We start from the raw sequence: 14218 nt of genomic DNA on the forward strand, positions 1-14218 counted from the left end.
TCATGGGGTCGGTGACGGGGACGGCACGACGGGGACGGGCCCGGGGCGGCGACGGAGACGGGGGCGGCAACGGGGACGGGGGCGGCGACGGCGACGGGGTCGGTGACGGCCTCGATCGATCGGGGCGGGCGGTGCTTCAATGGGGAAACAGAAGAAGAAACAGAGGGAGAATGAAATTTTTCAAAGTGTTGTATATATAGAAGGCACCTTTAGTACCGGTTGGAGCCACCAACCGGTACTAAAGGCCAGTTTTGGCCAGCCCAAGCGGCGGGAAGCGATCCCCTTTAGTACCGGGTGGTGGCACAAACCGGTACTAAAGGCCCCCCCTTTAGTCCCGGTTTGTGCCACGACCCGGTACTAAAGAGGGTGCGCTGGCGCAGGTGCGGTGCGGCAAGTTTAGTCCCACCTTGCTAGCCGAGGGGCAACCGCACTGGTTTATAAACCCCCGTGCGGTCGCTCTCTCGAGCTCCTCTCCAAAGCAGGCTTACTGGGCCTACGTGTTCTTTGCTGCCCTGTGGGCCCACTTGGCCTTTGTGGGCCTGCATCCTGGCCCAATGACAGGTTGGGTTTCTAGTCGTATGCAGGCCACTCTGGCCTAGTAGGCGGGCTCTTTTTTTTGCTTTATTTTTTTTGTGTTGTTTTTTTGTGTATTTAGAGTTTCTTTGTGAATATTTTTGCTTTAGGTACAAAAAATTACAAACTTTCTGTTAGTGCCCGTAGTTTTCAAATTTGAATAGTTTAAATTTTGAATTATTTGAAATTAATGTGAATCACTAGTTTGTGAATAACTTAACTTTAAAAATCAGTGAAGGCATGAAAGAATTTGTTTGCACATAAAATTTCTTCGCGTTTCAAATGCGAAAACACATAACTACCCTAACTATTACAGAGATTCCCCTCTATGTGTGAAACACAGAAGAAAGTGATGATAGTGAAGCCGATCACATCCCAGATTTTTGGGTGTGAAACTTTTTCTTTGCGTGTGTCCCTTTGCGCCATAACCATGGAAAATCTTCATCATTTAACGGGATGCTCGGGTCAATATTCACTGTCAATGGAGCAATTTCATCAAACTTTTCATAATCTTCTGACTTGTCCGTCTTGTCATCCACTCCCACGATGTTTTTCTTCCCAGAAAGAACTATGTGTCGCTTTGGCTCATCGTACGATGCATTCGCTTCCTTATCTTTTCTTTTTCTTGGCTTGGTAGACATGTCCTTCACATAGAAAACCTATGGCACATCATTGGCTAGGACGAATGGTTCGTCTGCATACGCAAGATTGTTGAGATCCACTGTTGTCATTCCGTACTGCGGGTCTTCCGTTACCCCGCCTCGTGTCATATTGACCCATTTGCACGGAAACAAAGGGACCTTTAAACCACGTCGATAGTCAAGTTCCCATATGTCCTGTATATAACCATAATATGTTTCCTTTCCCGTCTTGGTTTCTGCATCAAAGCGGACACCACTGTTTTGGTTGGTGCTCTTCTTATCTTGGGCGATCATGTAAAATGTATTACCATTTATCTCGTACCCTTTGAAAGTCATTATATTCGAAGATGGTAACTGGGACAACAAGTACAGGTCATCTTCAATAGAGGTGTCATGCATGGTACGTGTCTGCAACCAGCTGGCAAAACTCCTGGTTTGTTCACGTGTAATCCAGTCATCAGACCGCTCCGGGTGTTTGGAGCCTAGCAAATTCTTGTGTTCATCCATATACGGAGCCACCAAGGCGGAATTCTGTAGAACTGTGTAGTGTGCTTCAGTGAGAGAATGTCCGTCCATACATATTATTTGTTCCCCTCCTAGTGTGCCTTTTCCATCCAGTCTGCCCTTATGCCGCGATTCAGGAACACCAATTTGCTTAAGGTCAGGAATAAAGTCAATACAAAACTCAATGACCTCCTCATTTTGATGGCCCTTGGAGATGCTTCCTTCTGGCCTAGCACGGTTATGAACATATTTCTTTAAGACTCCCATGAACCTCTCAAAGGGGAACATATTGTGTAGAAATACAGGACCCAAAACGTTAATCTCTTCGCATAGGTGAACTAGGAGGTGCGTCATGATGTTGAAGAAGGATGGTGGGAACACCAACTCGAAACTGACAAGACACAGCACCAAATCATTCTGTAACCTTGGTATGATTTCTGGATCGATTACCTTCTGAGAGATTGCATTGAGAAATGCACATAGCTTCACAATGGCTAATCGAACGTTTTCGGGTAGAAGCCCCCTCAATGCAACCGGAAGCAGTTGCGTCATAATCACGTGGCAGTCATGAGACTTTAGGTTCTGGAAATTTTTCTCTGCCATGTTTATTATTCCCTTTATATTCGATGAGAAGCCAGATGGTACCTTAATATTGAGCAGGCATTCAAAGAAGATTTCCTTCTCTTCTTTGGTAAGAGCGTAGCTTGCATGACCCTGATGTATGCCGTCTTCTCCGTGCATACGTTGCTGGTCCTCCCGTGCCTCAGGTGTATCTTTTGTCTTCCCATACACGCCCAAGAAGCCAAGCAGGGTCACGCAAAGATTCTTCGTCACGTGCATCACGTCAATTGCGGAGTGGACCTCTAGGTCTTTCCAATATGGCAGCTCCCAAATATAGATTTCTTCTTCCACATGGGTGCGCGTCCGTCAGCGTCCTTCGGAACAGGTTGTCCGCCAGGACCCTTTCCAAATATCACCTTCAAATCCTTGACCATATCATGTACATCAGCACCAGTACGGTGGCGAGGCTTCGTCCGGTGATCTGCCTCACCTTTGAAATGCTTGCCTTTATTTCTTACGGGATGCCTGCTCGGAAGAAATCGATGATGTCCCAGGTACACATTCTTCTTACAACTATTCAAATATATACTGTCGGTATCATCCAAACAGTGCGTGCATCCACGGTATCCCTTGTTTGTCTGTCCTGAAAGGTTACTGAGAGCAGGCCAATCATTGATGGTCACGAACAGCAACGCCTTTAGGTCAAATTCTTCCCCCATGTGCTCATCCCACGCACGTACACCTGTTCCATTCCACAGTTGTAAGAGTTCTTCAACTAATGTCCTTAGGTACACATCAATGTCGTTGTCGGGTTGCTTAGGGCCTTGGATGAGCACTGGCATCATAATGAACTTCTGCTTCATGCACAACCAAGGAGGAAGGTTGTACAAACATAGAGTCATAGGCCAGGTACTATGGTTGCTGCTCTGCTCCCCAAAAGTATTAATTCCATCTGCGCTTAGACCAAACCATATGCTCCTTGCATCATCTGCAAACTCCTTCCCGTACATTCTTTCGATTTTTCTCCACTACGACCCGTCAGCGGGTATTCTCAACTTTCCGTCTTTCTTACGGTCTTCTCTGTGCCATCGCATCGCCTTGGCATGCTCTTTGTTTTGGAACAAACGTTTCAACCGTGGTATTATAGGAGAATACCACATCACCTTGGCAGGAATCTTCTTCTTGGGGCGCTCGCTCTCGACATCACCAGGGTCATCGCGGCTGATCTTATAGCGCAATGCACCACATACCGGGCAAGCGTTCAAATCCTTGTACTCACCGCGGTAGAGGATGCAATCATTAGGGCATGCATGTATCTTCTGCACCTCTAACCCTAGAGGGCAGACAACCTTCTTTGCTTCGTACGTACTCTTGGGCAATTCATTGTCCTTTGGAAGCATATCCGTTATCATTACCAGCAACTTTCCAAATCCCTTGTCAGATACACCATTCTGTGCCTTCCATTGCAGCAATTCCAGTGTGGTGCCCAGCTTTTTCTTGTCACCTACGCAATTCGGGTACAACAATTTTTTGTGATCCTCTAACATGCGCTGCAACTTCTTCTTCTCCAAATCACTTGCGCAGTTTCTCTTTGCATCGGCAATGGCCCGACCTAGATCATCAACGGGCTCATCTGATGCCTCTTCTTCAGCTTCTTCCCGCATTGTCGGCTCAGCTTCTTCCCGCATTACCGGCTCAGCTTCTTCCCCCATTCTTGTATCATCGTATTCAGGGAACCCATGGCCAGGATAGCTGTCGTCGTCCTCTTCTTCTTCATTGTCTTCCATTATAACCCCTCTTTCTCCGTGCTTAGTCCAAACATTATAGTGGGGCATGAAACCGGACTCAAACAGGTGGACGTGAATGGTTCTTGACGTAGAGTAATTGCGACCATTCTTACAGCCAGCACATGGACAAGGCATAAAACCATCCGCCCGCTTGTTTGCCTCAGCCGCAAGCATAAACGTATGCACGCCCTCAACGAACTAGGGAGAGCATCGGTCATCGTATATTCATTGCCGGCTCATCTTCATTACACAACACCGAATAGACCAAATTAATACAAGTTCATAAATAAAGTTCATACAACACTTAAATGCAACAAACAAATAACTCTCTAGCTAAAGCATTTAAATGCAACAACAAATGCAATCAAGATCGCAACTAAGGTAACAATTGATCCAACGGCATAATGATACCAAGCCTCACTATCGATGGCATATTTTCTAATCTTTCTAATCTTCAAGCGCATTTTCTCCATCTTGATCTTGTGATCATCGACGACATCGGCAACATGCAACTCCAATTCCATCTTCTCCCCCTCAATTCTTTTCAATTTTTCTTTCAAGTACTCGTTTTCTCTTTCAACTAAATTTAACCTCTCGACAATAGGGTCGGTTGGAATTTCCGGTTCACATACTTCCTAGATAAAAATATCTATGTCAACTTGATGGGCATAATTTGTCATAAACACGAAATGCAACAAATAGTTTTAAAAGAGAATATACCACATCCGAATCATAACAAGGACGAGGGCCGACGGGGACAGATATCAAAACCATGGCACTATGTATAACAAACAACGTACGGGTAAGATAATTATTATACGAGTAACTATATATCCAAATCACACAAACATCATTTTTTATATAAAATTTCATGAACAAGAGGCTCACCACAAGGTGGTGCGGGCGACGGGACGGTGCGGGCGATCAATGGTGGTTACGACGGAGATTTAGAAGGCACTAAGTAAACCACACCTACATATGCAAACTAAGTGTTATTTTGACCTCAAATTGCATATAAATCAAATACTACCACATATAATTCCTCCCTAATTACTAAAACCCACAATTAATCACTATATAAACCAATGCAAGAGCTAATCTAGCAATGAGAGATGAAAGGACAAAGTTGCTAACCTTGGTGATCATTTGAATGGATGGGGGCCTGCAAATCTTGACAAATTTGGGGCTAATTTTGTGATGAACTCGAGAGGAAGAAGGGAAGAACAGAGGAGAGGGAGAGGGGAAAGGGGGAAGAACAGAGTGCGGGTGGACGAAGGGTTTATATAGGACGACCTTTAGTACCGGTTCGTGCCAACATCCTGCCACCACTTTCTTTAGTACCGGTTCGTGGCACGAACCGGTGATAAAGATTTGCCACGAACCGGTACTAAAGAGCTCCTCCCGCCTATCCGTTGGAACCGGCACTAATGGACACATTAGTGCCAGTTCTGTTACAAACCGGGACTAATGTGTCTCACATTTGACCCTTTTTCTACTAGTGTAGTCTACCACTGTAAGAGTTCACACGACTTAATCAACTATGCTAGAGCTAATAGTAGCTTTTGGCTGCACACGGAAGTTTCTAGCATGAATAATCTCATGATCCCTTTGAGCCTGGGTGGCGGTCCATAAGAGAATCACATGGTACTCCGGGATTTCATAAAATACAGGCAACACTGGGTTCCCCAGGTTCCTCAATCCACCCAGATATGTATTAAAGTTGCCATCTTAAGTTAACCATTAAGTAACAATACTCACATTTGTCATGGATACACTCACCCAATCCACGTCTACTAGCATAGCATAACAATATAAGCAAAACGTAGAAGCAACTCCCAAAGGGTTGATAATAAACAGGACAATAGGTACTACCTCATCTACTTCCCAAAACCCACATGTAAAATTAGATCCTAACCATGCAATTGTTTGAGGATTGATCTAATGCAATAAAACTGGAGAGTAAAAGAGGTATGATCAAAGTGTTACTTGCCTTGCTGATGATCCGTGAAACCTAGAGACTCGTAGTAGCACGCGGCGCACTCCGGGTACTCTATCGCAAACGAACGAGCATACAATAAGCAATCATCTAATGCACGGCTAAAACTCAAATAAGAGATCTAAGCAGAAGTTCAACTTAAGAAATCCGGTTTGCAAAAAGAATCAAATCAAACGAAGCAACGAAACTCAAACGGCGAAAGAAACAAGCTTTGTTCACTAATCTGGACCTAAGTCAAATTTTACAGTAGCAAAAACTTGTTTGAGTTGGTTAAACGGAAAATGGGTTTCAAGATGAAACTCCAGGCGCTTGAATCGCCTGATTTCGATAAACGAACGAAAAATTATACTAAAACGAAAATTATATCAGAAATCATGATCGAAAATAATCGCGGAAAATCCGAGAAAAAGAAAAACTGACGAACAGGCTAACGAACGAATGTTCGCTATATGTGTCTAAACGACGAAAACCGTTCGTTAAAACGAACGAACGGATAGACGTCCGCAAAATAAATAAACCAAGGGAAAAAACCGATTTGATAAAAATAAACCAGAATTAAAAAAAATGAATCTAGATCTAGGGTTTACCGAAATAAACCGAAAAAAGGTGGCGGCGGCGGTCAACTCCGGCGGCGGCGGCGGCTAGGGTTTGGGCACGGGATGGGCTGGGGCAGCGGTGTTGGCTATGGGGCAGGGGGTCCCGGCTTATAAAGCCCCCCCGTGCGGAGTGCCACTCGGGTACGGCCTGGAGTCGGTTTACTTTTTTTTAAATAATTCCGACATGTAGAAAAAGAAAGAAAAGAAATACTAAACGGACTCCAAAAATCCCGAAATAAATTTTCCGCGTCCTCTAAAAATATGCCGGATAAGATGAACATTTATTTGGGCCTAAAATGCAACATTGAAAAACGCACCTTTCCTAATTAAAATAAAATAGCAATAAAATCCCAAAATAAAATCTTATTTGATTTTAATATTAAACCTCCAATATTTCTTTATTTTGGGAAAGTCATTTTATTCCCTCTCTCTTGTTTTTATAAAAGAAATATACGAAGATAAAATAATTAAAATCAAGAGATCCTCTTTTCAAAATTTGAGAAAAACCCAAACATGAAATAACGAAATCCCCAACTCTCTCCGTGGGTCCTTGAGTTGCGTAGAATTTCTCGGATCAAGCCAAAATGCATTAAAATATGATATGCAATGATGATCTAATGTATAACATTCCAAATTGAAAATTTGGGATGTTACATGCTACCACAAAAAGGCAAGGTGGAAAACAAAGCATATGAAGGATATATATAGGGGCTTGCACATGGGGAAGTGCATAGATGAACCCGAGTACACATGAACCCACTTTAGAAAACACATTTCAAAATGCTAATAAAAATCTGAAAAAGGTTGCACGGGTACGTCTCCATGTTCTACGTGTGTGCGTAATGTTTCACGGAAAAATAACTTTTTTTGTGGCCTATGCAAAAAAGAAAAAAAATGTGATGTGAAATGCTATTTAGAAGCACTGAAATTTGTCTTTTTTGCGGAGGCAAACCAAAAAGACATTTTTTCATATAACTCTATGCCGCGCACACACATTTGTGAACACGTATGCATGGATTTTAGTTTTTGATTTTTTGATTTTAAAACATGCTTAAAATGCTTTTAAAAAAAGTGGGTGCAGATGTCCATGCATTCAGGACGTGTCCACTCCTCGCACATGTGTGGCACTAATCCATCTAGCTCGGTCCCACTTATCATACTCAAACAACATCAATCAAATGAGTTGCATTCAAGGAAAACAATTTTAATCCAGCCTCGGGATTTTTGGAAAGAATCAGCCGCTCCCGTCGAGCACCCTGTGGACTGGGACTGCATGTCCCTCTCTTATCCTGTACCTTATCCCCATCCTCCTCCACCCATCTACTTCCTTAATTTCTTGTCCCGCGAGCAATGCCTTGCTTGCTTGCTACCACATTGACCTCCCCTGGTCGCATAAACAAACGCGGAGGAACCAAAGCTGTGTGCTCTCTACAGCAAGCTCCTTGCCTCAAGTGCATGCATATTGCTCCTCCGCCCTGCCACGATCCCACGCCGTCGTTAGTTCAGATTGAGGGCCAGATTCACACAAGTTCTGTGAAGAATGCTATTGGCATTGGTTCTCCCCCGACCAGTCTGTCTCTACATGCAGTACAGGGAGAGCCAGCCGTGAGGAAGAAGAGCGGAGATGGCCTCAGGGAAGAAGAGAAGGACGTGGCCGTGAGGAAAAAGATAAAAAGGTGGCGGGGACCTTTGAAGCTACAGTGAGGAACCAAATTTTAATAAGGCTTCACCGAGTGTATATTGCTGGCGGGGGGAGGGTCGCCGGAAGAGGAGCAGGTGAAGGAGCTCCTTCTATTTTCCTTCAAGGGGTGGGCATATGGAGAGTGTGGGGGCGAATTCAAGGCAATATGGACGGAGCGAGCAAGCTCCGAATCGCTTGGGGAGGGTGCGGAAGTGAAGCTTATACTGCATTGTATTCGGTTGCGTTTCCATTACCAAATACATGTGACGTCCAAACGGTGATATCTGCATACATCAATTACAATTCATGATTCGACGCTCTAATACGGATATCCAAACGCGGCATAGAATAATTACGTGAATTGAACAATTTCTACCCTTATTTAGTGGAAATTTAAGTTATAATATCAACCATTAATGGACATCAAATATTTTAAACATGCCCAGGTAAATGTGCACCAATGTATGGTTCACTATCTAGAATTGGAACCTTATGTGAGAAACTATATGCTTCAGCAAAGCACTGTGGAAAGTTTGTTCTAAGGTTATACCAAACAGTCTGACGGCTGAGGAACCATTAGAAAAGGCAATTACTATGACATTTGGTGTAACAGTGAGTTAGTAATCGTGTCACCCTACGCAAGAGAAGGGCTATAGTATGTGGTGGTTGCACCGAACATGTTTTTATTGGGGTTGGATGAGGATGGCTGGTACAAATGGTCGGATGGAAAAGAACGACCATTGCTCCACTCCTTTTCACGTATGTAGTAGATAGATTTCCTCACATCTTTCTCAGCATGACATTTGAGGCAACTAAGCTTGACCTCCCCCTTCTTTCATGTATTGCATGGTTGAATACTAGAAGTGTGAATAGGGGAACAAGGGCACTATGTATGAGCTCATAGAGATGTCCTTGTGGTGTTTGTCCGATGTGATATATACCAACTAGCTGGATTGACGCTCATGTCAATGTCATGGTTGGTGTCCTCTCATTGTTTTTCTGCAAGAGAGAACAATTTCAATCCTATATCCATGGGAAGCACGGTCAAAGGAAGAGCAACCAACAGGCACAACTATATGCATAGCCATCCGAGGTAGGTGACAAGACATGTACGTGGAATTTTTCTGATACTCCCTAAAAAATGACTCCTTTCATTGCTTTCGTCCTCCCTGTCAAAATCATGGAAGGGACGCTCTAGTGGAACTATTTTATGTACCTTGATTTATTTTGTGTCACACTAATGCACTACACGCAAGTTCTGTAACCGTAGATGAATTCTGTTCTTTTACAGATCTGTTTGGCTATTATGTTTCTTGGTTTGATGATGCACGAGGATTGGAGATTGACAGGGATGCTACAGTGTTTTATTACAAAAAAAAAAGAATTTGCTAAACATAAAGAGAGGAGTTGCAGATTTTGTTGTATGGCCCGAACCCTTGAAATTCACTGTATGGACCTCCTTAATCTCCAAATAGATGCTACCACATCATTCCCTAAGCCTTAATAATTTGGGACGTGCTACGCGTCAGACCGCTGACTATTTTGAAAAAATTGTACTGGTTGCGAGCCGACTGATGCATGCGACGTCGACATTGCAATCTCCCGTCTCCTCATTGCAACAGGATCCATATTGCAAACCTCATTGCAGCAAGACCCCTGCTGCAAAAGAGATGCACGAGATGCTAACACAACATCCTCGGCATTTTGGAAGAACATCCATTGAGCACCGTCGTCGTGTCGCAGTTGGCACACAAAACATCACCGGAGTTGCGAGTAGTCGCTGCTCCGCATGTAGCATTGCGGCGGCAATGGTGGTGTGCTCTGCACCAGCTGGTGCTCCGCCTGTAGCAGCACGGAAATCATCAGCCGGATCTCTCTGGTCGGCGCGGTGGCCACTGGCGGAGCATGGATCTGAGGGAGGCAACCGAGGTCGGGCTTCGTAGCAGCATGCCTGGGTGGATGGAAGTGAAGGGATGGAGGAGGGAGATTAGAGGAGCAATGCGGATTTCACGGAAGAGCTCGCAGACCGGCGAGGTAACGGCATGCTGGTGTGGATCTGAACTGGGGAGAGAGAGAGAGAGAGAGAGAGAGAGAGAGAGAGAGAGAGAGAGAGAGAGAGAGGTGGGGGCAATGTGTGGTGGAGAAGATAATGGAGAGTGCAGAAGTCCACCAAACACGTGGTTGATGACTCGATGTTATGAAAAAACCCAATCAATGGATTTGAACACGCCCATGTTGCTCGGCTGTCTCCAACACAGCCCATGTTGCAAAACCAGGTATCCATAATCAGGACTCAGGAGGGTGCCCCGTGCCGCATGATCTAAACTGGCCGGACGGTTGTGGATGCGGACCTCACGCGCATGTTATCAGTAGGGCGAGCCTGAACATTTCAGTGGTAATTGATAAACATACGGAATGTTTTTACGTAGAGCCAGACGTACGTGTCCACTCCTTATAATTAATCTCCCACAGAATTTCACCTTATGAGCCCCTTCAATCTCCAATTAGATGCTGCCACGTCACCCCCCAAGTTTTGGTCCTTAATTTTCATCCACGTGTAGTATAGCATTCTGAGGCTGCTCACCCCCACGCCGCTCCCCAATCGGGCCACTCAGGTGGGTCGCTATCCTAGCCGCCACCAGGCCCCAATCTACTCCCGCCTCTCCACCCTTCGCCGCCACGTGACACCGCTTGGCTAAGCCCGGGGGCAGATGGTGGTGGTGAGGGTCTCTCCTCTCCCGCAGCTTGGGGTGGGCGTGGCCCCGGGCGTTGGAGGAGTGGCCCTGCTCGCCTCTACGGCCGGTTGGATCTCAAATAGGCGGCGGCGGCGGCAATGGAGGGCCAGGTGGATGGATCGGCTGTACATAATGGGCTCGTCTCCGGATAGATCTGATCTGGCCAGTGCGTTCAGCTGCATGCACGTCGGCGGTGATCGGTGGCGGTCCCGTCCATACGAGGCCAGATATTCCACGAGAGGATCCGGATGAAAACCCTATTCTTGGCTCGATGCCATTGTCGACAATAGCGGACATTCTTGGGAGCGTCATTCTTGGAGGTATGCATAGGTTTGAGGGAACAATGGACAATATTTGCGGTGGAGCGGCGTTCCATGCGACGCGTTGACGACATGGAGTCTCGACGGCATGGCGTGGTAGGGCTTCGGTGACGAATGTGTGATGATGAACGCGCATAGGGACGACGTGTTGTCTGGTGCCATGGTGGCATCGATAGCAGGCCTGACAAGGTCGATGCACCAGTATTTGCTCTGAAGATGGATCAATGGAATATGGTGGCGATGACCTATAAGACTGCGTCGGACCGGTTTGTGCCCCAGACCTGATATGTGGCTTGGGTGGGGCATCCGGCTTTAAATGTTAGGCTTAGGTGGGAGGTCTAGGTATTCAGCCCACACTTTCTGCACCCCTTTGTCAATGGATATGAGTAGTGATAGATGTTGCCAAGATGACAGCTTCAAGACATATTGATTTATTGCTTTGAAAGGTCTTTATGAATAATTAATAAAGTGGTTGCATGCATCTCCGAGATGCAGAGGGAGGGGGTCATTCTCATTTTCATAAAAAGAACGTGTACTATTCCTCAGGAAAAAAAATATGGTCGCTGATGTGTCTCTCCGCCTCGTTTCATCGGCCATCACACGTCCTTGATGCCTCATGTGGTCTCTCTATCCACCACATCTGTTGGAGGGAGCATATCCCGACTTCGTCGCTCGGTCACTCTAGGGCTTGCCGTTTCATTTCCAGCGGAGATGCACTGTACGAAAGCTATGGTGGGGGATGGGTTCTTTCGGTTCTTCCCAGCCAGATTCTGGCGTATAGGAGCTGCGCTACGCAAGCTAGTTGCTGGATTGGTACACGCGAAACTAACGTACAGATTGATTCCTCACATACGCAAGCGGCAACTGCCCCACTCGATTACTAGCGAAGGAAAACCAAATTAAAGGGTTCTCTGGCACATGTATTCCCAAGGTAGCCGCAGCTAATTTCTTCCTATTAAAGACCTTAATTACATTTAACTTGATTCTGAACACCGCATCCAGAACTGGGCTACACACTCTTCTTCTAAGAGCATCTCCAACAGAAGCGTGACCGCGCGCTAAAAAAGTTTTACAGCACTGAAAAAAAGTGTTTTTAGGCGCGGAAGGTTTACCAGACACACAAAAACCCGGCGCCCAATCCTGCGGCCCCGCATGCAGCAGTCCGTGCGCAAAAGCGGGTGCCTCAAATTTGCAGCCCCGCAGCCCGCGTGCGCTAAATTTATAGCCTCGTTTTTGTGCGTGCCCTATTTTATAGCTTCTGCTGGAGCTCTATTTTTGGTTGCGTGCACGCTATATTGGAATATTTTTCAACGCACCGCTTATATAGCACGTCTGTTGGAGATGCTCTAATGGAATTGAAGCTCTTACACCTTTGAGGTGTAATGGAGGGCATGCCATCGTTCAAGCCAAGACAACGTAATAGAAAAGACTGTCTCATGCAGCAGGATTGATTAATGTTTGCCTAGGATGCTACCTGGGACCAGGCTGGATGACTTGTACTATGTGCATGTGCAAGAACTGGGCATAAATGCATAGTCGTGTGTGCATTGATGCGGTGCATGTGAGAGATATAAACCTCTACTCGGACTACGATAGCTATCTCTCCTCACTGTGATAGTTGCCTAGGCGGGAGTGCAGATAGCAAGCAAAGCAAATGGGGAAAGTGGGAGGTCATGTTCAAAGGGCTAACCATAAGAAGATGTTGATAAGGGATCAGTACCTCAAGGATGAACCCGTAAGGCCATAACGATGGAAGTAGCTACTCTTGTGATGGTGTCAATTGTGACTAGATTGAGACGCATGTCATGGTGTTCTATCTTTGTTTCGCATGAAGGGAGAACAATTTTGAGCCTTCTTGGCATGGGAGGCATGGGGAAAGGAAGTGTCGGGTACACTGCCAAAACTTCTACTCTCATCTTAATTGCACTGGCCAAGACAAGACGGGGGCCCCATCAGCGGCATCATCTGAGCTGAGACAGTCGGAGTCCTTGTAAATTGCGGCACGATGCGATGTGAGCTCGTCCTGCACCACTGCCAATCTGGGCGTCATCTCTGTGGGAATGAACCAGGATGTAATGTGGCTGTCTAGTACGGGCTTGGAGCCGATCACTGACTACGATATGTGCTAAGCCAGTTTAGATTTTTCAATAGGGAAACACTTCCTCTAATATGTCTGATGTGAGGCAAATGTCGGACGGCTTTTGTGTCATTGGTTCATACTTCACCTTCGACGCCTCTTTTACGTAGTTTTTATATTAAAGTTGTAACGTGTTGTATATATACATGTACGTGTTTTGGTTGTAATCGTAGGACCTAGTTTCGTGGGCATTCCTAGTCCTACGCCACATCGTGATGTTTATCCCTACATGTATGCCTGGTGGACGAGATGCTTACCTAGTGAGTGGTGTCCGGACATCAAAGTAGCAGGATCCGACTCCAAACTGATGGAACCGGGCACGGAGGTCGAGGCTCCATCCATGCCATCGGCGGTGGTGAAATTCATTCTGATTCAGGGTGGACACGGTCCGGGCCGGTCTGGTCCCAGTCCGAGCCATCGTTTGGACCGGCCGCCGGTGGTCCGGGCCGGACCGGACCGAGCTGCATTAAGGTCCTGATTTTGCGGACCGGACCGGCGACGAAGAAGCCCGGGCCGAACCGAAGGGACCGACCAACGGCCACCGGCGGTGACTTGCCCGGGTGCGGCAGCGAGTTGTGCGACGTGTGTGGTTGCTCTGGCGAGGTGGGTCACATGCGCGACCGCCGGCGGCAAGGTGTGCGCTGGGCAGCGCGGCTGTTATTCATGAACCGCGAGCTCTAGCCATTG

Source organism: Triticum aestivum, chromosome 6B (assembly GCF_018294505.1).
Source record: "Triticum aestivum cultivar Chinese Spring chromosome 6B, IWGSC CS RefSeq v2.1, whole genome shotgun sequence".
Lineage (NCBI taxonomy): Eukaryota > Viridiplantae > Streptophyta > Magnoliopsida > Poales > Poaceae > Triticum > Triticum aestivum.